Raw genomic sequence first — 23087 nt, 5'->3', positions numbered from 1 at the left:
GTAAGTAACGAAGGTGGCAAGTGTTCAACGAAGGGGCTTCAACGAATCCAATAAACACACACACACACACACACACACACAGACACGCTATGAGTCAGCCAGCCACACTAAGGTACAAGCAAGTATTGTGATCATGGTGAAACACGAGGTAGATAGATACACATCAATGATCATCATATTGCATTTTTCCCCCCTCGGCCGCCGTTAGATGACCACATTCGATCACAAGGTGATGGAGGGAGAGGAGGAGGAGCGCGAGACGGTAGCGATGCGAGATAGGGAGCCGCTTGCGGCAACCTGCATGGCCAGTGCGGTTCCCGGAGACTTTTGAATCGGACGAGAGGAAACAGGATATACGGGCATAATAGATAGAGAGATAGATAGATAGATTGCGAGAGAGAGAGAGAGAGAGAGAGAGAGAGAGAGAGAGAGAGAGAGAGAGAGAGAGAGAGAGAGAGAGAGAGTGTGAATTAACTTTGGAAAGGCACCTTTAACCCCCGTTGGCCACGACAATACGACCCCGTAACCATTACGGCATCTCCCTCGGGGGTGTGATGGTGACCCGGCCTTTGAGGGGTCAAGTCATCCAAGGCTACAAACCATCAAAATCAAAGCTTCCATCGCCATAACTTAATGGGTTTATTCCACCGCCATAACTTAATGGGTTTATTCCATCGCCATAACTTAATGGGTTTATTCCACCGCCATAACTTAATGAGTTTATTCCATCGCCATAACTTAATGAGTTTATTCCATCGCCATAACTTAATGAGTTTATTCCATCGCCATAACTTAATGGGTTTAGCGGTGAGATAACACACAGATCAACTATGGCTAAACAAAATGAAGTAAAAAAAACAAAAGAACATCTATCTATATATATATATAATCCGGGTTTATATTAAATGATAACGATCACAAAAAATAGGATCAGAATAAAATAAAAAGCTGAGGACGGAGGGAATCGGAGAGCCATGAAATAAAAACATTCCACGACAAAAGTATGCCGACGAAACCCAATCCATCATTCCCCTTTACCAGGGGCAGCGCACGTCATTCTTCCTCACGACAGCCACGGCTCTGCGAAGCTTGGCGCTCTGCACGAACGCCCTCCACATCTACGTCTCACGGGGCTCACCCGTCCCCGTAACTCCGTGCTAAATGTGCTATATCACACGCCAGTTTCGGTGACACGCACAGTCTGTGAAACACTGGAATAGGTGTCACAAAGGCGGACGGAGGAGCACTTTCAAAGGAGACATTACCCAATTCTGAGTCCGTGTGGGTGGAGAAGGTAGTGGTTAGTCGTAATGGCCCTCCAAGACGCCTATGACCAAATGGCCACTGAGTTAAGAGGGAGAGGAAGAGGGAATGGTTGAGGAGCGGGGGAGTGAGTGTGTGTGTTCCTGGAATACCTTAAGCCATCGGACCACTGGCCACCAACGGGAGGTGAAAGAGGTAAAATAGATTTGCAGCCAGGCATGAAGAGAGGACACATTCAGCGGATGAACATTTTCCTGAATGAAAGGGGTAGAGACGGTGAGTCTACTTGAGGGAAAGTTCAACGTTGGGCATCTAAAGTGGCGCCTGAACCACAGAAATAAGGTAGCAACCTCCAGACTTGTCAAAGATAGACAGGGAAAAAAAAAAAGGAGCGAGACAGTTAAAACTTTTCAAGAAAAACATCTGATGACAAGCGTTTAAAAGACCTTCACCTATTCACAGTCATGAGGAGAAAAAGAAAAAGGTTAATAAGGTGGTGGCGTAATACGTACAAAAATATAAAAGGTTTCGACAGTCTTAATCGCATAAATTACTTCAAAATAGATCAGTCAGATTTCATATCCCGAAAAATCACATGAATTACTTCAAAGTAGCTCAGTCAGATTTCATACCTCGAGTGTAAACACTATGACGTATACACTAAAGATAATCCATATGTAATTCATATATTTACTGGACGGTATAGTTCAAGTTTTGTCTGCTTATGCTAATCCGCGTGCTATACTTCCTCAACTTTGCTTGTAAACATATACACTAACACACAAGATGTACGGGCACAAACACACACGTGGGCCTGCGTGGCGCAGAGGTTAATGCAACTGACTTTGAGTCAGCATGGGCCAGCCTGAAGTTGGACATGCATGGGTTCGAATCCAGGGCGTCGCAGTCGACCATCATCAAACCCAGGTGTTCATCTTACCCTCGGGGCTGGTCGATAAATAGGGTACTTGGCTTAGGCTAAGTGTGCGTGTGTGTGTGTGTGTGTATAAGTGTATATACTTACATAAACGTGAATAAAGACATGCTGGACCTATGAAAGGTTAAGACACGGGACAACTCGAGTGTAAAACTCCTCCTCCCCGTCACACACAAACAGTAACTACAAATATTAATTACCCAATACCATGTGGTCGTGCACACTCCCTCCTCCTGGGCTATGCCCAGACCACAACATCACTCTCAGCAAGAGTAGCGAGCCTAATCATCGTCAAACTGAACGGAAAAAGTCCTCAACGTCCACAGTGGATGCATGACACTTGCTTCGACCAGCTGCTTGCTTCAGCATCCAGAACGATCGTGGGAGGGACGACGGGTCGGTGGTGTTCGTCAACCGCCAGCACCAACACCACAGTAACATCAGCTACTTCTGCGTCAGCAAGATCGGCTTTGGGGGTGGTGTTGGGTCAGTCAGCGAACCCTCCTGGTTCAGGAAGGACTAAGGGGGAGGGAATCTGTGTCTTCGTGAGGCATACGCGAGGCTCTCTCTCGTCGTCATCCTTCAGGGACACGAAGCGACATCTGGGGAGGGGGGGCGGGGGGTGCTGATGCGACCTTATAAATAGTGAGGGGTGCCGGGCAGGGCGGTCAGTAGGAGCCGAGCGCGTGGGGAGTCACCATCCTTGTGACCTCAGCTCAGGTAAGTCGGTGAAAGTCCAGATGGTGTAAGGCAAGGTGGGTGCCTGTCTCTCTGTCTCTTTACTCGCCTGGCCTGCAGTGCCATCTGGCAGTCACGACCTATTTCTCATGTATCTCAGCTCTAGTTCAGTCTGACCTTGCGTTACCTGCCTGGCGTTCCCTCTCTGGACCCCTCTGTGTGTGTGTGTGTGTGTGTGTGTGTGTGTGTCTGCAACGTTCACCCTCTGTTGTCTATTACATATGTAGAATGCTTTCCGACCTGTGCTTTGGCACTGTGTGGCTCTTGTTGCACTCAGAACAGTGGCGTGGCTCTGTGAGCTGTGGTGTGGGACTGTCACCCGCAGTGTGGGACGCTTATCTGTCCCGTGGCACCAGTCATCTACAGCGCGGTGGTGGTGGTGTGTGGTGGGCCAGATGTTGAACAGACGGACCAACGGTTTGGCTTTCTGTGCAGTGCGTGTGTGTGTGTGTGTGTGTGTGTGTGTGTGTGTGTGTGTGTGTGTGTTCCTCTGGTCCTGGTCACAGTGACCCCCCCCCCTGGTGTGGGACATCACATGACGTAGTTGGATCCCCAGTATGGGACATCATAAAGTGTAGCTGGATCCCCGGTACGGGGCATCACAAAGTGTAGCTGGATCCCCGGTATGGGGCATCACAAAGTGTAGCTGCATCAAATATACAAACAGACGAGTTTTCAGTCCTCAACTTCATCTCCACAAAAGGTCGGCTTGTTTGTCCTGCGCCTTATCACATGTGGATATCCGGTGAGTCCAGAAGTGATTTCACTACGCTCCGTAACTGGTGTGTGTGTGTGTGTGTGTGTGTGTGTGTCGGGGGACAGCTGATTCCTCAGTACTCAAACCTAGAATTCGATACCACGAAAAGGGATGGAAGAGGGTCATTTCCCAATCGCTCATCACAGTCCCAATCCCTTGTATTACACGTATGTCTGATCCCACAATCCGAAGTGGTGCCAAACGGCAGGGCATGAGATGTCGTGTTCCACTCCAGTACCCAAACTTCTTTTCCACTCAAGGCCGGGAAGAGGTGTCATTATCACCCTCATCTTCTGACTCACACATCGTAAGAGAAAAATCATTGACATTAAAAACTCTCCCGACCTGACAAGTCGAGGTAAAAAACCGAAGCTTGTAAAATGAACGAAAAAAAAAAAAATAGAATAGCTGCTTGTAATACAGTGTTTACAAACCAAAAAAAGGGAGGGAGTTATAAGAAATCGCTAATGCATTTAAGGCTGAACAATTACAAGAATGTTCCAAGGGCTTCGCATTCCCTTGAGTTCTGCATCTGGGAAACCCACAGTCTTCGGGGTTCGAACACAGTAATTTCGAGAAATGTCTGTCCTCATTTCCGATAAGTGTCTAACCTCAGTAGAATCTTCTGTACCTATTTATTTATCGTCTTCTTGAATGCCAGAATATCATTCCTGACGCACGCATAATTTCACACTAATTTATTAATATCTTAACAACGAGTTATCCCAATTTTCGCAGCAAAAAGTAGAGACAATTTGAACGGCAGGTCCAGAACATGAATCGCCTATCATCCTCGACGTGTTTTTTTGGGGTTTTTTTTTAGCGAATTCGTTCACAAAATCATCGAATCAGTCGATGAAATCTGTGGTTCACAACATACGCGTTCTACGACCCATTGAACACCCTCAGTGTAGCCAATTATATTCTTAGAGATTTTCAGGACAACACCAAAAAAATCCATCGAGTCTAAATACAGGATGTCTTCTGGAGTCCTCGTGCAACCTCAATTCAACATAAGTATATACAAGAGCGATATAAAAGGCCTTGTATACATCGTGGGAATCATGTTTGCTCAGGACTGTATACTAAACCTGTATCGTATCAACATGAATCATCACGAAGGCTACATAAGCACGCCTGTATATCGTCAGAGACTACATAAGGCTCTATACAGAACCTGTATGTCGACCCTACGTTGACGTATCAGGGGAGACTATATAATGAGCATATACACCGTCATACACCCTACAAACACCGTCGTAATTTACCGTCGTACCCCGTATCATCGTCGTACCCTGTACACCGTCGTACCCTATACACCGTCGCACCCTATACACCGTCGTACCCTCGTATCATCATAGTGTACCTCACTGTACCCAGCTTCCTCCCTTCACACTCAGGGTACACCTTCTTCCATTACCATACAAGGATCTTTCTCTCTCTCTCTCTCTCTCTCTCTCTCTCTCTCTCTCTCTCTCTCTCTCTCTCTCTCTCTCTCTCTCTCTCTCTCTCTCTCTCTCTCTCTAAGCGATTCTGTCTATCAAAAGGGCCATAAAGTTACGTCACGTAGAGACAACCACCACACGACACATCTGTCACACAAAGATCACTTTCTATACTCAAAAAAAAAGGGGAAAAAAAAAAACAGGGACCACATTACATGGTCTTTACAGGGTTAGTACCCTGTAGAATGTACGCCTCACTTGATATGCAATGCTACAGATTGCAACGCATGACACCACAATACAAGGACCTCATCTGCATCACATGAATGGGGCAATCAGCGATGATGAAACACAACAGTACAGGGGGGACTCAAACACCAGACAGCATTTCGCTCACGAAGCGACACGTAACTATGAATACTACAGCTGGTCAGCACCCACCACACTAAGGTATGGACATCCGCCACAACACGTGGCAACTCATCAATTCCCAACATATTGTCCCACAACTCAACATACCAACATATGCCTATATATATACTGCCCGACATACCCATGAAAGCCCAACATACTGCCCCACATCCTACCAAGACCCAACATAATGCCCCGGTACCTTACCAAACCCAACATATACACTGCCCCAACCATCCATCATATGCCAACACATTGCCCCACAACCCCACCCCCTCCCCCACAACAACAGCGCACCGAAACGACATATTCAGCACCATAACCTCCACTTCAGGACAACCTCATGACAACATACCCGACCTAAGACGCCACACAACTCACAGAGACACGGAGTGAGTAAGTACCTACACGTACTGACAATCCTCGCCCTATTATGTAACAGACCTGTTTCCCCCCCAATCTTCCAGCGTTCCACTTAAGCTATGAGAGATGGTTAAGGTTTACCCAGTAATTCCCCCTCTCCCTACCTCCGGCAAACACCTAAATCCTTCTCACCAAGCACATCCCCAAGACGAACGATGCTTGGGGAAAAAGACCCCCCAAAAATGTACCGATCATGAGCAGCCGAACTTGAGTCTTGAGGAAGAACTTACGCGCGTTAGGCTAGCTAGAACACGGGTCCGACAGCTTCCCTCCCTCCGCCTCGAAGAGATCTGTAATGTTCTTGTTATCTCGGGAATAAGATGAACCCTTCCAGGTACGTGGAGAGACCATTAGTATGGGTCATTAAAGAGTCCCCCCCCCCCATCCTCACCCATCTTTAGGCGATGAATCAGAACTGTCTACCCGTGTACAGTCGTAACTGGCTCAGAGGGTGGTTGGAACTGGTTCTCTGGCGGAACCACAACTGGTGTCACACCTTTCCGGTGGGTGGGTGGCGTCGCATGATGCAAGTAGGAGGGAACGAGAACTCACCTGCAGGTAGTCATGGACAGGGGCTTCTATATCACTGAGTGATCGAGGGGCGAGCTCGATTTGCCGCTAGTCAAAATATTCCCGTCATTCTGTGGACGTAGCGAGACACAATGCCTCTGTCCGACTCGTATATAATTCACGATATCCACCTCGAACACCCGACATTATCCCACACAGGGAAGAGTGACAACAATTCTTATTTTCCTCCACAAAAACATATCTAATTTTGGATATTATTGACCGGGTGATCGACCTTTCGTCCTGTCTCAATAGTATTCCTGGTTGGGGTTAATGTCGTCAACACAAATGGGGTATAATGTAACGAGCTGGGGTTACAATGTAGAGAGAAGGGGGGAGGGTGTGTGATGGCGTCACGAATGAGCCCAGCAGACCTGGACGGAGGTGGCTGGCTTCAGGCATGGCGGTATGAAGAACTGTTGCTGGGCTGCACTACCATGTGATATCCTCACTTGGGGAAGGGAGGGGAGAGAAAAAAGAAAAGCGTAAATGTCAAATCTGCGCCTGCCATTCGCACAACCCTACGTCGTTTTCGCATAAGATGCCTTCTTTTTTTCGCGCAAAATAATCTCTCTCTCTCTCTCTCTCTCTCTCTCTCTCTCTCTCTCTCTCTCTCTCTCTCTCTCTCTCTCTCTCTCTCTCTCTCTCTATTCTAGAACCCTCAAAAATCATTGATAGACGATATGTCAAAATATCATATAAAGCAAATGATACAAAGGGAATCGTGGAGAACATACGAGCACGTGCATGACTAAACAAAAACACAGAAGAGACACAAACAGGTATGAAGACATTTAATGATAAACATTATTGTCATTCTCCTCTGTCATGCAACACTGAATGTCAAAATTAAGCTGCATATATATATATATATATATATATATATATATATATATATATATATATATATATATATATATATATATATACATATGAAGCGAGGACAACCTGCTATAACTAACCCTCAGTCTTCATGGCACATGGGAAAATACAGTTTTTCTCAGCAATTTAAAAAAAAATACATCCTCACAGGAGTGTTCACACAGCTGAGATGAAATAACCGTAATCGTAACCGAGAAAATAACTGAGGACATTGCGTTTACACTTACTAGAATGGTGGAACATTTGTGTGTATACACACCTCACTGTCTGACATTCATACCCATGGCTGAGCACCACGACGCAAATCCACACCTTGGAGAACACCATAGCTGCAGAACACAACAGCTGGAGAACACGACAGCACAGTTGGGCGAGACAAGCGAACAAGAACACGATCATCGTACAGATCAAAACTGAGGCAGCTCAGACTATGCACCCCCTCAAACCCCCTCCTACATTACGCCACAGTGGAGCCATATTCCGACGTGTCACAAATGTCACACAGTTGGTGCCCGAGGATAAAGGCAGACCGCTGGTAATAACATCTAGGTGCTCACATGTGAGGCACCACCTTCCACAAGAACTAAGTGCAAGGCCGAGTCTCTCTTGATATTCACAATAACGGTGAGTCTGACGAAGATACAGTGAGAGTCCCAGTCCATCCACACAGGGGACGCTTGATGTAAATATACTAATGAGGGTGAGGTTGACGAAGGTGTTTGAGAGTGAGGGTGACCAGTGGACCACATCTGGGTGGCTACTGTGACCTTACAGTCTACGTGACTGTTTGCCATATATATATATATATATATATATATATATATATATATATATATATATATATATATATATATATATATATATATATATATATATATATATATATATATATATATATATATACATATATATATACTGAGTGACTAAACTCTCTCTCTCTCTCTCTCTCTCTCTCTCTCTCTCTCTCTCTCTCTCTCTCTCTCTCTCTCTCTCTCTCTCTCTCTCTCTCTCTCTCTCTCTCTCTCTCTAAGGACACATATACTGTGTGACTTTAACTACCCCTCCACACAGGGCTAACAATCCTCATGACGAAGATACTGACGCCACAGGTGTCAATGAGTATTAACCTGATAGCCTCACGTAAACAAATATGCCGTCACATACATAGCTTTTTGAGCTGTGTGATCGCATCCTCGAATTGCGTTCTCCGAGGCCCACCTTCTGTAATGTGCTGGCCATGTCGCGAGGGCACTAAGAACCCAACGAGTTGAAAACAGAACGTCAATGCATGTTGACACGACTGAGATTACGAGAATCCTGACCACGTATTTCCCCGGATGGATAAATAACCTAAGCATGTGCCAAGGTACCCGCGCTCCTCTCGCAGTTGGCCCGCAAGAAACCTAATTGCCTTCAGTCTAGTCCAATGTAAATGTCAGATTTAGCCATTTACCTTGGAACGCGGTGCACTAACCTGTCATCCAAACCTTCCACGCTGCTTCCATACCCATACGTTTCTCCCCGATTATCCTGCAGCGGAATTTATTGGTTGATGTGCGAGAATATTCGTGGAATGTATATATTCAATATGTCACTGAATATTCACGTCAAACTGAGGTGGGTTTGTGAGGCGATATACGTCGTTCCACGGCTGAGGGACCAACTCGAGGTGGTAGAAATAGCAAAACACGTTTACCTGTGTGGAAAATCATATCGTCAAAACATGGAAAGGAAATGAAAGATGGCGTGTGTGTATGTGTGTGTGTGTGTGTGTGTGTGTGTGTGTGTGTGTGTGTGTGTGTGTGTGTGTGTGTGTGTGTGTGTGTGTGTGTGTGTGATGTAAGACAGTAATAAGACCAGACACAACGTCTTGTGAGGGCGGGTGATGTCTCACGGGAGAGAGAGAGAGAGGGGCAATTCTCAACATCGACCACATGCAAAATGTCGATTCCAGATACACAACATCGACAAGGAGGAGAAAGAGGAGGAGGAGGAGAAGGAGGAGGAGGAAGAGGAGGAGGAGGAGAGGAAGAGGAGGAGTTCGCTGAAAGAAAAACACCAAAATCGTCTGTTCTGGCTGGAGGAGGCCCCTACACGGCATCACAAAGCCAGCTGCAGATGGTCCAAATCACGCACGCCCGTCACACATGTAATTGCTGCCACCACCACCACCGCCGCCACCGCCGCTGCCACCAGCGCCACCGCCGCTGCCGCTGCCGGGAATCAAGAGAAACGGATAATTTGGTTACATAACCAACAACGACAGTGTGGGAGGGAGATACACAACAGATCATATCTCCAACACTCGACAGATCACTTCTCCAACACACGACAGATCACATCTCCAACACTCGACGGAGCACATTTCCAACACTTCTCCAACACTCGACGAATCACATCTCCAACACACGACAGATCACATCTCCAACACTCGACGGATCACATTTCCAACACTTCTCCAACACTCGACGAATCACATCTCCAACACACGACAGATCACATCTCCAACACAAGACAGATCACTTCTCCAACACACGACAGATCACTTCTCCAACACACGACGAATCACATCTCCAAAACTCGACGGATCACATCTCCAACACTCGACAGATCGCATCTCCAACACACGACAGAATGAGAAAGGCCAACTAAGGAAGCTCCAAAGGATACAGAACAGAATACAGCGTTGAATTTCACCAACAACAAGACACCAATTTTACGTCCACAACACTTAACCTTCTTCAGCACGGAAGCGTGTGACCTCGATTCCTTATGACGGAATAACCTTTGACCTGATTCCTAAGGGGTCCATTAAAAGGTCACAGGCCTTTAAACGCAAAGGCCACACAGTCGTACCCAAAGATCGTAATGATATTACTCGAGAAACTAAGACAGACCTCGAAAAAGAAAGAAAAAACGCTCAACGTTTTTTCTCAGGCTCCGAGAACACGTGAAACAAGTACAGAACACAAGCCAAACACCCTTATCTTTTTTTTGTGTGAGAGAGAAGTTGCGAATGCAGTGACCTTAACACACACTGGTCAGAGAACCTCTCCTGAGATCAAATGACCTGTAATCACCAGCAAGATTCGTGACCTCGGCTAGATGTACTCCATATGGTTAATGATAGCTTAACTCAGTGGTGGCCTTCCATTATACATTCGTCTTCATTGTTCGTTAACCCGTCAATCAAAACCCACCCGCTTTTTATTCCACGGGAGTGGTCCCAGTAGGTAAATGGTGTGTTACATGTCAAATCTCCAGTCCATTCCTAGAATCTCAATGGCCGTCTTTCATCTTTCTATCTTGCTCAGTGTTGGTTGACTCGTAATCTGTATAAAAACGGTACGAGTCTCCTGTTTATGTCAACGGATATACCAAATACAGTGATAACAGTTGTATTATACCGTTTATAATTCTCTAAAACAACTTGAGTCAGCCCTTCCGGTCTCATTTCCTACATAGATAATATCTTAAATATATAAAAAGGTTTTTTATTTATGAATGTCATTTCGTCTCAGATATCTAGCGTTGGCTATGAACCTTTGAGTACCTCAAGTGTCACAGTCTTGAGAATTTGATCCCAGCTAAGGAGCGCTTACCTTGCTGTTGAGTCTCGGTTCTCCAACAATAATGATAATAATAATAACACCACCTCATCCAGCAGGACACACTGAACATGAATATGGCAGCCACCACCAGTACGGATCGCTGGGAACCAGGCAACGAATTCAAGTCTCAAGCGGGTGTAATTATTTGCATATGGCCATCGGAGTGTTAAGGGGTTTCCGGTTTTGTGTGTGTGTGTGTGTGTGTGTGTGTGTGTGTGTGTGTGTGTGTGTGTGTGTAACCCACTGTATGTAAGATCTCCCACGCCATATCATTAGGTTTAAAACACACAACATCTCTTCCAAGATTTTCGACCTAGGTAGATGGTGTAAGGGGGGAGATTGGGGGAGGGAGGGAACAAGACACTATTCTATAGAACAGTAAATGTGGATTTCCATAACATATTTTTCGTGGACTGAACCTTCACAACAGGTAGGATGAGGGAGGGAAGAAAGTGCAACTCTTTTATACGAGATAACAGTCAGTAACCTGACGAAGGACAGAAGAGAATGAACATATCACAGTTAATATTTACCCCCACCATGACGTATAATACAGCAGCAACGCCCTAGGGAGAAAAAAGCATTATTATAAGATTTTACTCTTCATTTACCACACGTCTGGTGCGTGAGTAAGAGTTCCTGTGATGTGGAGGGAAGGAGGGAGGGAGGGAGTCTGTCTGCTGCGTCATCCCAGCAGATGACAGCCCGAGTCACTGTGAGGAGGACCTTACGTAAGGCGAGGGATCGAGGACCCTACAGGCATGACCCATGGTAACACAACATCCACGAAATTGATGAAAATATGTTTTTTGTTGTTGTTGGTGTCTCCACGACATACGTAACTCACTTTCTTAATCTTAAGATAATATTTCATGTAGATTGTATGTGTAAGATATTTTCTTATCTATCTATCTATTTAAGATATATGAGGGGTAGCTGGGTAGCTCTCTCTCTCTCTCTCTCTCTCTCTCTCTCTCTCTCTCTCTCTCTCTCTCTCTCTCTCTCTCTCTCTCTCTCTCTCTCAGGGGATTCGCCCTCCGCACCCGTTGCCAGTCCATTCCTGGAAGGACTACCTCCTGGCGCCCACAGCTGCAACTTCACCTTTATAAAGGAAAATCATCCTTTATGTCACCACTCGATATATCATAGCACCTTGATGGCGACATAAAGCCAAAGGGACAATACCGCATAACTTTGAAAAATACATCGAGGATTCCGTGGTGGTAACTGTATTGTGGTGGAAGGTTTGGTAGTGTGGCGGCCAGTGTGGCGTAGTCATAATCCGGGATCCAGGTTCGATGCGCGACGTTTGAGCGACACCTGTATTACCTTAGAAACTAACTAACCCCCTTGAGGACGACGGTACGACCCTTGAGCACGACTATGTGACCAACGACCGTCGGGTATGGTAGTCAGGTATTTGACCTGACCCATGTGAATGATCCCATCGTCGCGCTCAAGGGTCGTACCGTCGCGCTCAAGGGTCGTACCATCGTTCTCAGGGGTCGTACCATCGTTCTCAGGGGGTCGTACCGTCGTGCTCAAGGGTCGTACCGTCGCGCTCAAGGGGTCGTACCGTCGCGCTCAAGGGGTCGTACTGTCGTGCTCAGGGATCGTCCCGTCGTGCTCGTGGGGATAATACATTCGACCTTTTGTAAGATCAGGGTACACTACAGCTGGTTCATTCTTTATCACCAGCTGTAATCACTCAGACGGTGTTCCGTTCTTATCAGCGCCCCTAGTGGTGTAAAGTCTACGTTCTCTACAGCTTGCCTTGTTATCATCATTAACAGTTATCCCAGTGCTATACGTCCGTGACATATATATATATATATATATATATATATATATATATATATATATATATATATATATATATATATATATATATATATATATATATATATATATATTGTTCTTATATAACGCCTCTCACCCTCGTGAACAATCAGGCCCCGACACCTCAAAAGCCTCCTTAACTGCATCCATCCATCTCCTCGTTTTCTGTGGTGCCCCCAAGAACCGACCACCGCGCTAAATAACGAGCCCACACTGCGTTGTCCTGTCGTCATAAACAAATGACGACGTAAGTCCACAAACTCGGCAGTTTCGTGAGTAATTACAAAACCAGGAGCTACTAAACTGATCAAAGAAGAATTCTACTCAATTAGAAAGATCGGCGGCGCGACTGTCTCATAGTTTTATCAAACACTTGTGTCTGTCTCAAGCACTGACAGGCGTACGAGAGTTTGTACCAGGCGCGTGGCAGCAGGCGCTGACTAAACTTCAAATAGGAGGTCAGGTGGCGCCCCCATCTCCCACTACACGACAGAACATGTACAAATATACCAGTCCCGCGGAATTTTACCAGTGCCCTTGGTCAGGTGCTCCGTCTGTGTGGTACATGCCAAGGACTGTAGAGCTGGTTTGTGAAAAAAAGACGCTACATTTTATGGCACCGGTGACTGTGTAAAATATTTCGGCCATATACCACAACACTGTGGATGGAACGAGGGATTTGAGTGGATGGAAAGTGACATATTATCTGAGCTTTGATCAGATATACGAACACTTTTGAATGGAACTGTTCGACTGTCCAGTGTCCATCTTCTTGAACAAATGAAGTAATGTGAACATCAGACTGAGACGTGGATGATGTGGTCCATTTCAAACGACAATTCTGTAATTGAAAATGAATCGTGGTTAAGAACTGCTGTGTAGGGGTTAGCAAGGAACCTCCCCCTGGCCACTGTGGTCACATAGGGAGCGCTGCCATCATAAGACTACCCACTGTATAACGTGCCACAGTGATCAAAACACTGATTATTCCACCATGCTTAAACAAGCGCATTCTACAGAATTTGACATCTTCGTGGGGGATTAACCCAATCCTTGAACCACCTGTTTCCATGTGGTGAGACTGACATGACATACCATTGTGCTGGTGATGTATGAGACGGCACTATCCTTCGTCAGGAAGCTCTCATACTCCCACACACAGCTTCACATAACTGGTGATGTTCTCAAACACAAAACAAGTGAGAGTGAACACCAAAAATATTACCGACATAACGTCGGAAATTACGTTCTAAACACTCATTCCCGAACGAGAAATTCAAATTCTTCCGCGAGTCATTTCTGCATAGCTACGGGTGCGCGAGTGTGTACGAAGCTAATAAGCTTTCGGCTTGAGTAGAAAGCTGAGGAGTCTGCTGCATATGGCACAAGAGGAGGGGACGGTGGCATGCCTGACCCTGAGGGATACGTGAATTATCTCGCTCCTTCCTCACACTCAGTTTGACGGCCCGGGGCCGCTCGCTGCTTCCTGACGGTCAGTCTAACAACCTAGAGGTATTTCACGGGGCCTCAGTGCATCCACCATAATACAACGTTCATCATGACACTCACATGTCAAACACAGATTCTCCAGTGCAGGGAAGAACAGGTTAATCAATCAGTATGTTTTGGCTGGGCGGGTGGCGAGCCGGGGACATAACACACAGGCCGGATGAGTCAGGAGGAAGCCAAGGTCAAGAGCGCCATTAACCCCCCACGAGTGGCACGAACGCACACGGGACCCCTTGCTTTTGTATTCCACCCAGGGCGCGGAGCTTCCGCACACTCGCTCCAAACCCGGGGGTAAACAGTGAAGTGAATTGAGACGGACTTACTTCCGTCAACAAGGGAGGCTGCAGACTGTCTGCATTTTGATCCCCGTCGCAGTACCTCGGGTCGTACTTCAGCCACAGACCACAGCGGGACGACCGCGCGATGGTTTGACGTCATCTGACCCGACCCTTTGATAGAGGTCAGACCGACCGAACGTACCTGGAGGGTCGTATACCGTCGTGTTCCAGGGTCGTAACGTCGTCATGGTCCAAAGGCTGACGCTGAGTCCACCCGAACGATGGCAGACGCGTCTCCCAGTGTCGTCCAGTCCTCACCCCTAACCTACCCCCATGTACGGAGCTCCTTCAAACCATGTCTCTGGGAGTGACCTACGCACGTAACGGCCGTAATTTTTCTATATAAATTTTTTTTCTTCTTCTTCGTGTTGACATTTTAAAATAATGTCGACAGACGGGACACCAGCCACCCCCATTACGCCTCGCGCGCGGCAATTAAAAGGTTAAAACATTCCACGAGAAAAATGGAAAAATGAGTAAAGAATTATCTAATAAGCTCTAACTGAACAAGAACAAATACTATGAGGTTTTGCCAAATGGTGTTACACAATAATGGCCCAGAGTGCATCAACCTGTTCATCATAACTGAAAGAGTCAGGTAGATGAGTGCAATTCCTGGCAGCAGAGTCTATAGGTAACATGTTTCGGTAGTTTTTGGGGAAGTCGTCTCAACCCACACATTCCGTTAAAGCTGCACCTTACATCTTTACACATGACAGTTTCTGCTGCTGCTGCCCCGCTAGAAATTCTATTCCAACGTCCTCACTTCCTCCACCTCCTATCCACCTAGTTAAATAGATGAGGCGAGGTTATCTGCTACTACCGCATTTAGAGAAAGAGTTTATATACCTAACCGCCCGTGAGTATAGTACCATAATAACTAAGACGAAATCTTGCTCTAAGGCAAGGTTAGCGACTAGACACACACACACACACACACACACACACACACACACACAGTCAGAGATATACATCTTTTCATGCATACACATTACCATCCACATGTACGCACATATAAATATCACCTTCATACATCTCCTGATACACACCATCAGTCTTATACTTTCTCATATACATGCGAGCACCGACACATCTCAAATACATCATCATCATCATATATACATATCATCTCACATATACACATCGCCCCACATATGCACACCCAAATTAACATATATCTCCCACACACAAACAACATTTACATATGTCTCATCACACATAAACACTACAACACACACACACACACACACACACACACACATGGTACCAGCTCCACATATGCAACATGCACACATCATCCTACACATATACAGCATCAACTACACATTCACCAATGATAATAATGATAATGATAATGATAATGATAATGATAATGATAATCATCATGATTATCATACAAATGAACGGTCGAGTACGTGGAATATGAGTCGGATCATGGAGATGGGTCATCATCCTGCTTCTAAGTACTTCTGAAAGCCAAGCTCTCTCTCTTTGCTCTATATATACAAACAATGACGCGATTCACACCATGCTAAAGATCTGGTTAACCACCTTCACTGCTACGACTTAACCCTTGACTGTCACGATTCAATCCTTGAGTACAATGACTTAGCCCTTGAGTACGACGTTTTAAACCATGAGTGCAACGACTTAACACTTGAACACGACGACTCATACCTTTCTTTTTTTCTTTAGTACAACGACTTAAGCTCTTGAGTATAAGGGGCGTCATGCTCAAGGATTAAATCGCCCTCAAGTGAGTTGTGTCGCCCAACTCAGTGATTCCATTAACTCTTTACAGACACCTATTACCATACAGAACACCCATGGCACTAACCACCAGCCTTACAGAACACCCATGGCACTAACCACCAGCCTTACAGAACACCCATGGCACTAACCACCAGCCTTACAGAACACCCATGGCACTAACCACCAGCCTTACAGAACACCCATGGCACCATCCATCACTCTTAAGAATTATTCAGTGAAAGAAAAATCTTGACAGCCGCCCCTCCTCTTCCACTAAACCCAACAACTTCCTTCAGAAAACCTTCCCTCCTTCTGAGTACCAGAGAGAATCATGTTGATAACTGACCGACCACAGTCCGCATCTGCTTTCGACCCCACCTCGCCCCATCTTCTCTTCCCCCCTTTGCTTGGGGGTCCTCCTTTGCACTCGTCTTGTGTTTGTTATCGTAAAGGCCTTCCTGGTATCAGGCAAGGGCGGTGACGTCACACTGTCACCCTGTGCAAGCTGGTGCCGGCCAGTCTGGGCTGAGCGTCCGTCGCGAGCAGGCGTCCTTGCATGTAGCTCCGCAGCACTCGGGTTCTCTCTGTCTCGCTCCCTCGCTACACACACCGCCAACACACAGGTGGGTGTATACCACTCGACAATATGGTGTTTCTCTCATGTCTCTCGAACCTATGTGTGTGTATATATATAAGGCATATTACCACGAGCGCTTTCTTAGGATATATATATATATATATATATATATATATATATATATATATATATATATATATATATATATATATATATATATATATATATATATTTCCCTCAAGTGTACTTTTGAAACTTTCCCTGCGATGGGGGAAAATCTGAAAACTTTTTCAATAAGTGATTTTCAACCAGCAAGGTGTTTTTTTTTTTCTTTATCAACAGTTGCACCATAATCATTTACTGTACACTTCCGGAGAAGCATTATCGGCATCTCTAGGTCTGTAAGGGCGATGCCCTAGTTAAGGTAGATCAAAATATAAAGAGATCGTTACCATAGAATTTGATTCTAATGTAATAAGAATTCGAAAAAAATACGTCAATTCCTGTTTATCTCCGGGTCAGATGATGACAGACGATGCCTTTCCGTCGCTATCTTGACTCCAGTGGATAATTCGCTGGTTATAAGCACTTACACCTGTGCCCAAAATGGTACCACCTGCGCATGTAATGGCCACTACTTTGTACCTGAGTTGGTACTGGTGTGTAACTCCTGTGTCTGGGTAGTGGCACCACTTTGTATCGCGTCTAGAAATTAGCGTTACTTTATACAGAAGAAAAAAAAATAATTGGCGCTACTTTGAATATTGTCTGGATGGTGGCGTTATTTTGTACCTGTGTCTGGATGTTGGCACTGCTAGTACCTGTCTGGATATTGGCACTGCTAGTACCTGTCTGGATATTGGCACTGCTAGTACTTGTCTGGATATTGGCACTGCTAGTAACTGTCTGGATATTGGCACTGCTAGTACCTGTCGGGATATTGACACTGCTAGTACCTGTCGGGATATTGACACTGCTAGTAACTGTCTGGATATTGGCACTACTAGTACTTGTCTGGATATTGGCACTTGCCTATAACTAAAATATCAACATTAAGTGGAAACGCGTCTGGATGCTGGAAAGACGCTTTGACTGTTGGGGCTCCAACAGGCAAGAGTGTGTGAGGTGAGCACGGGATGGAGCGATGTGGTATACAAGGGGCAACGTGCTGTCAGTGGACTGAACCAGGGCCTATGAAGTTGTTAGGGGGGACTACAGAAAAGGTCTGCGGCGTCTGGTTGTGGATAGAAAGCTGTGGTTTCATTGCATTGCACATGACAGCCAGAGAACGGATGTGAACGGATGTGGCTTCTCTTCCTGTGTTACTGGCGCTACCTCTCTACCGCGGGAAACGGCGTTACCGAATTCGCCTGCGTGTGATGACGTCGCGAGTGAAAAGTCACCTTGGGCGAGGTTGTGACATCCGTCAGTAGACAGTCTGGTTGAGGAACGTCTTGCTCCTTACGGCTCTTACCATTCTCTTCCTAATAACAGCCTTAAAGCTTGCAAAGGTCCCATAAAAGAGGTCCTGAGATATGATTACTACTACTACTACTACAACAACAACAACAACAACAACAACAACTAATAATAATAATAATAATAATAATAATAATAATAATAATAATAATAATAATAATGATAATAATAATAATAATAATAATAATAATAATAATAATAATAATAATAATAATAATGATATTATGTGTATATACGTATATGTCTGTGTGTGTGTATATATATGTACACGTTTGAGATGTATAGGTATGTATATGTGCATGCGTGGACGTGTATGTATATGCATGAGTATGTGGGTGGGTTGGGCCATTCTTTCGTCTGTTTCCTTGCGCTACGTCGCTAACGCGGGAGACAGCGACAAAGTATAATAAATATCAAAATAAATAAATATTAGTAGTAGTAGTATCATCATTATTATCATATTTCTTTCATACTTGTTCGCCGTTTCCCCGCCTTAGCGACATACCGGCGCACGAGATGAAGAAAAAGATTCATTCGCTCACTTCCATTCTCTAGTTGTCTCGTGTAATGTACCGAAACCACAGCTCCCTATCCACAACCAGGCCCCTAGAGACCTTCAATGGTTTTCCCCAGCAGCTTCAAGTACTCTGGTTCAGTCTGCTAACATCACGTCGACCCCTGTATATCACATGGCTCCGATTTACTCTATCCTGTGCATGCCTTTCACCCTCCTGCTTGATCAGACTCTGAGCACACTGAACTATTATTGTTATTATTATTATTATTATCATTATTATAATTATTATTATTATCATTATTATTATTATTATTATTATTATCATTATTATCATTATTATCATCAGCATCATCATCATCATCATCATCATCATTATTATTATCTTAAAATTAATGACGTACGTAGGCATATACTGCGTAATATTTTGTCTTTGTTGACACCGAAAAGCTTGGTAGGGTGAACAGGCTGAAGGGGACTGTGGCCTAGTGAGAGTGTAAAGAGTTGGAGATAGTGAGAAACAGGGCTTGATATGCGCGATTATCATCTTGGTTTGGGTTGACGTGTGTGTGTGTGTGTGTGTGTGTGTGTGTGTGTGTGTGTGTGTGTGTGTGTGTTTTCCCTGCTTTACCTACACCAGTTTAAGGTTCTTCAATTCTCACTAGAAATGGTTTATGTATTGTTACACACGTCTTACGTCTGGCGTTGAAACTTCGGGTCGCTTGGCCGGCAGCGCCTGCTGCCAGTACAGGTAAAATCGTCGTACGTCTCTGAAGGCGGATATGGTCTCCCTGACGCCGACGTAGTCGACTTGAATCTGGTCTTCCCTACTCACGAGAAAGTATATATAAATGGCATCCAGTCCACACTCTATTCTAAAAGTACAGCTTGCAGAAGACAAAGGTGTTCGAGCGAGCATGTTAGCCGAATATAATGCTAACCAGGGCAACTGCCTATGCAGGAGCAGCGGCTGAATCGGGGTTAATTACTGGTGGAGATCTTTAATTATGTCTGGACTGACTTCATTCACAGTAATGACCGAGATGCACTCGCCATAAAGCTGTTCTTTATGCAGGGAAAGGATTCTCTCCACAGTACCAGTCACGACGCATCCGGTATGTTGGGAGTTATTGTCTATAAAGGATTAGATTCTATCCCAAGCATCACATCTATTGTCTATAGAGGATCAGCTTTTATTCCCAAGCATCACAGTTATTGTCTATAGAGGATCAGATGTTATCCCCAGTATCACAGTTATTGTCTATAGAGAATCAGATTTTATTCCCAGCATCACATGGACACATACCGGAGTAACCTGTAGGGAAGAACAGATTCTGTTTTCAATTCTACTTAACATGAGTTTATAAATATCACAACAATAAGCTATGACCACACTGTTCTTACTGGCAAGCTAAAATGGACTGATGCGCAGTGAGGGTGTGTGTGTAAGGTCTCAGAATCATTTTGACCACCTGTAGGTGCTCGACGTTCTACGAATAATGGTTACAGAATGAGATTTTCGGCCTTAACGACCCTAGTGGTTGATAAGCCTCAAACCCAGTTAATCAACCAATCCGACAGATCGTTATCCACTGAAAAGAACAGATCGTAAACAATCGTAACAGACGTCAACTCTGCCATTTAGCACATTTAGTACATGATGGTCTGGACTTTGATATAAACCCCACGAGTCTGGATAAAGGCCAGGCCATCATACCTGAGGGTCGTACCGTCGTGCGCAAGGTGCTGACTGCATTATCTCGCCGCAGTTAACGACGAAGTTCTCTCACACTTCGGCCATGACACCTGACACTACTAACAAGCCAATGGAAGAAGATTGTCCATCTTCCGTGGTTAAGTGATTCACCTTCCACTCCACCTCTTCCTCGTCGAAGGTGACTGCAAAAAAGACAGATTCATGCAGCACTGAAAACTCCAAATAACCATACCCACGACTCAAAAAAAAAAAGAAAAAAGCAGAACTTTGCTTCAGGCACATGAACTACAAAGGTGATATTTGTACGCATGTCGAAAACGCAACTGAACGAAGAGAAAAAATTATCCATCGAGTCCATTTTATTTTTTCTTTCCAGTGAATATTCATGAGCTTCGACCTTCATGACATTTCAACCGTCAAACTTAGCCTTGCTTTGAGAACAGGCCAGGCAAGCGTGACCTTCACCAAACCGCGCTTAAGACTGGCACAAAACCCCAGAAGGAACCGTTAGATTGTGCAACAGCGATAGGCAGAAGGGGGGGTCTGGCGAAGGAGAGGGGGGGAACAACAGATACAACATAAAGAAGAAAGTAATTTCGGGTGGCGAACCATGCACGCCAAAACGAGATTCATAGAGTGATCAAGTTACGAAAAAACTCGTTCACCCTAAAGGAGACTCAATACAGTAAACCCGTCTTGGCTCACAACAACATAGTCATGCCAAAAACTGTTGGTTCGTTATCAGCTCATTGTTCATGCAGACCAGATGTGCGTATGCCTCCTGGGCCCAAGCTGATCAGCACACGCCTAAACGACAAAAACCCTCCAGTGAACCAGCTGGTTTCTTGAATATGCAAATATCTACGATAGAAAAAAAAAATATGGAAACAATATAGAACTCTCTCATTCATACGCTGACGGCCCTTTAGAACTATCGTTTGGGTAAATATATTACGTAGAAATGGTAAGGACGAGGATATGACTGTGGTGGTCGTGCTGCTGTTGTGGTGGTCGTGTTGCTGTTGTGGTGGTCGTGTTGCTGTTGTGGTGGTCGTGTTGCTGTTGTGGTAGTCGTGTTGCTGTTGTGGTGGTCGTGTTGCTGTTGTGGTGGTCGTGTTGCTGTTGTGGTGCTCGTGTTGCTGTTGTGGTGGTCGTGCTGCTGTTGTGGTGCTCTTGCCGCTGTTGTGGTGGATGCGAGAGCCGTGCTGGGGTATACCATGCGCCTGGCATGACCCACCTGTACTGACACCGATGACTTGCGGTACCGCTGACGCAAACACACGTCAGCCTCCCCTCCTCTCTCTCTCTCTCTCTCTCTCTCTCTCTCTCTCTCTCTCTCTCTCTCTCTCTCTCTCTCTCTCTCTCTGAGGCAGGCGGAGGGACGGCCGGCCAGGTACCTGACATGGTTCACGACCGGGAGAAAAAGCCTGGTCGTTTGCCTTGCTCTAGTACATATACACGATGCTCCTTCTGGCTAAGTCAGGTCGCATGCCAGGCTCGCTCCCTATACCACGGCCAAGTTCAGCCATCATCATTCCACTCGCCTCCACCACCATATCATCGTCGTCCACTAGGCTCATCGTCCCGGATGACATTTCCCAGAAGACTACGACGAGTGACGACCCCAGACGCCGAGAACCGGCCACCCTCCATTCATCCGGACAGATCTGTATCTTTCAAACAAGTTTGGGAACAGTTGACATGCAGACTGTCGCGGTGCATCTTGAAGTTCCCCCTCTGGAGGAGACCTTTGTTGATCGTTTCCAGGCAGGATAATCACCTCGATGGGAGGACTTGACCTAACACCGCCGTCAGCCAGAGTCAGGCATCAAACGCTGACGGCTGGTGATTTGAGACAGTCTGGTACAACTGTGTTTAAGAAAGATCATGACCTTACGTTCTACATCTATCTTCACTATCGATAGATGTTATCTACCGAGGCTGAGCGTGATGACTTTATGTAAACATATATCCTGAGACATGAGAACTAGGTGATTGATCACTGTAAGCCGACAGTGTGGTGAGCCTTGCGTAAATGGCCTGAAAGCCTTTGACCCCGTGGCCGGATTGGCCTGAAAGCCTTTGACCCAGGGGCCGGATTGGTTCACACAGTTCACATCTCCACCGACGCTACACAGACGACGATACACTACCGTCCTCCACCACCACATTACCATCCTCTACCAATCTACAAGTCCATTCCACCACCACTATATCAATTCCACCAACGTTCTCCAACCCTACATCACCGTTCTAAACTACTATGCTAACTCCCACCATCACCGCACTACCGTCCTCCACCACTGCACTAATGTTCTCCACCAT

At 45.6% G+C, this 23087-nt stretch overlaps 1 protein-coding gene across 5 annotated transcripts in view; it reads left to right on the top strand.

Annotated features, from left to right (window-relative positions):
• Positions 1–2845: 2845 nt before the first annotated feature.
• The window catches only part of LOC139751889 (uncharacterized), a 149439-nt gene continuing 129197 nt past the window's right edge, over positions 2846–23087 (top strand). For 4 of the 5 annotated variants that reach the window (XM_071667552.1, XM_071667554.1, XM_071667553.1 and 1 more), the window contains exon 1: positions 2846–2920. The gene's annotated coding sequence lies outside the window, so the exon portion shown is untranslated. Of the gene's footprint in view, positions 2921–16969; positions 17099–23087 lie in introns of those variants that run through there. The other variant, XM_071667551.1, reaches the window with a different exon arrangement.

This window comes from Panulirus ornatus, chromosome 12, assembly GCF_036320965.1.
Source record: "Panulirus ornatus isolate Po-2019 chromosome 12, ASM3632096v1, whole genome shotgun sequence".
In the NCBI taxonomy this organism is placed as follows: domain Eukaryota; kingdom Metazoa; phylum Arthropoda; class Malacostraca; order Decapoda; family Palinuridae; genus Panulirus; species Panulirus ornatus.
This window is presented reverse-complemented; position numbering and strand designations above follow the sequence as displayed.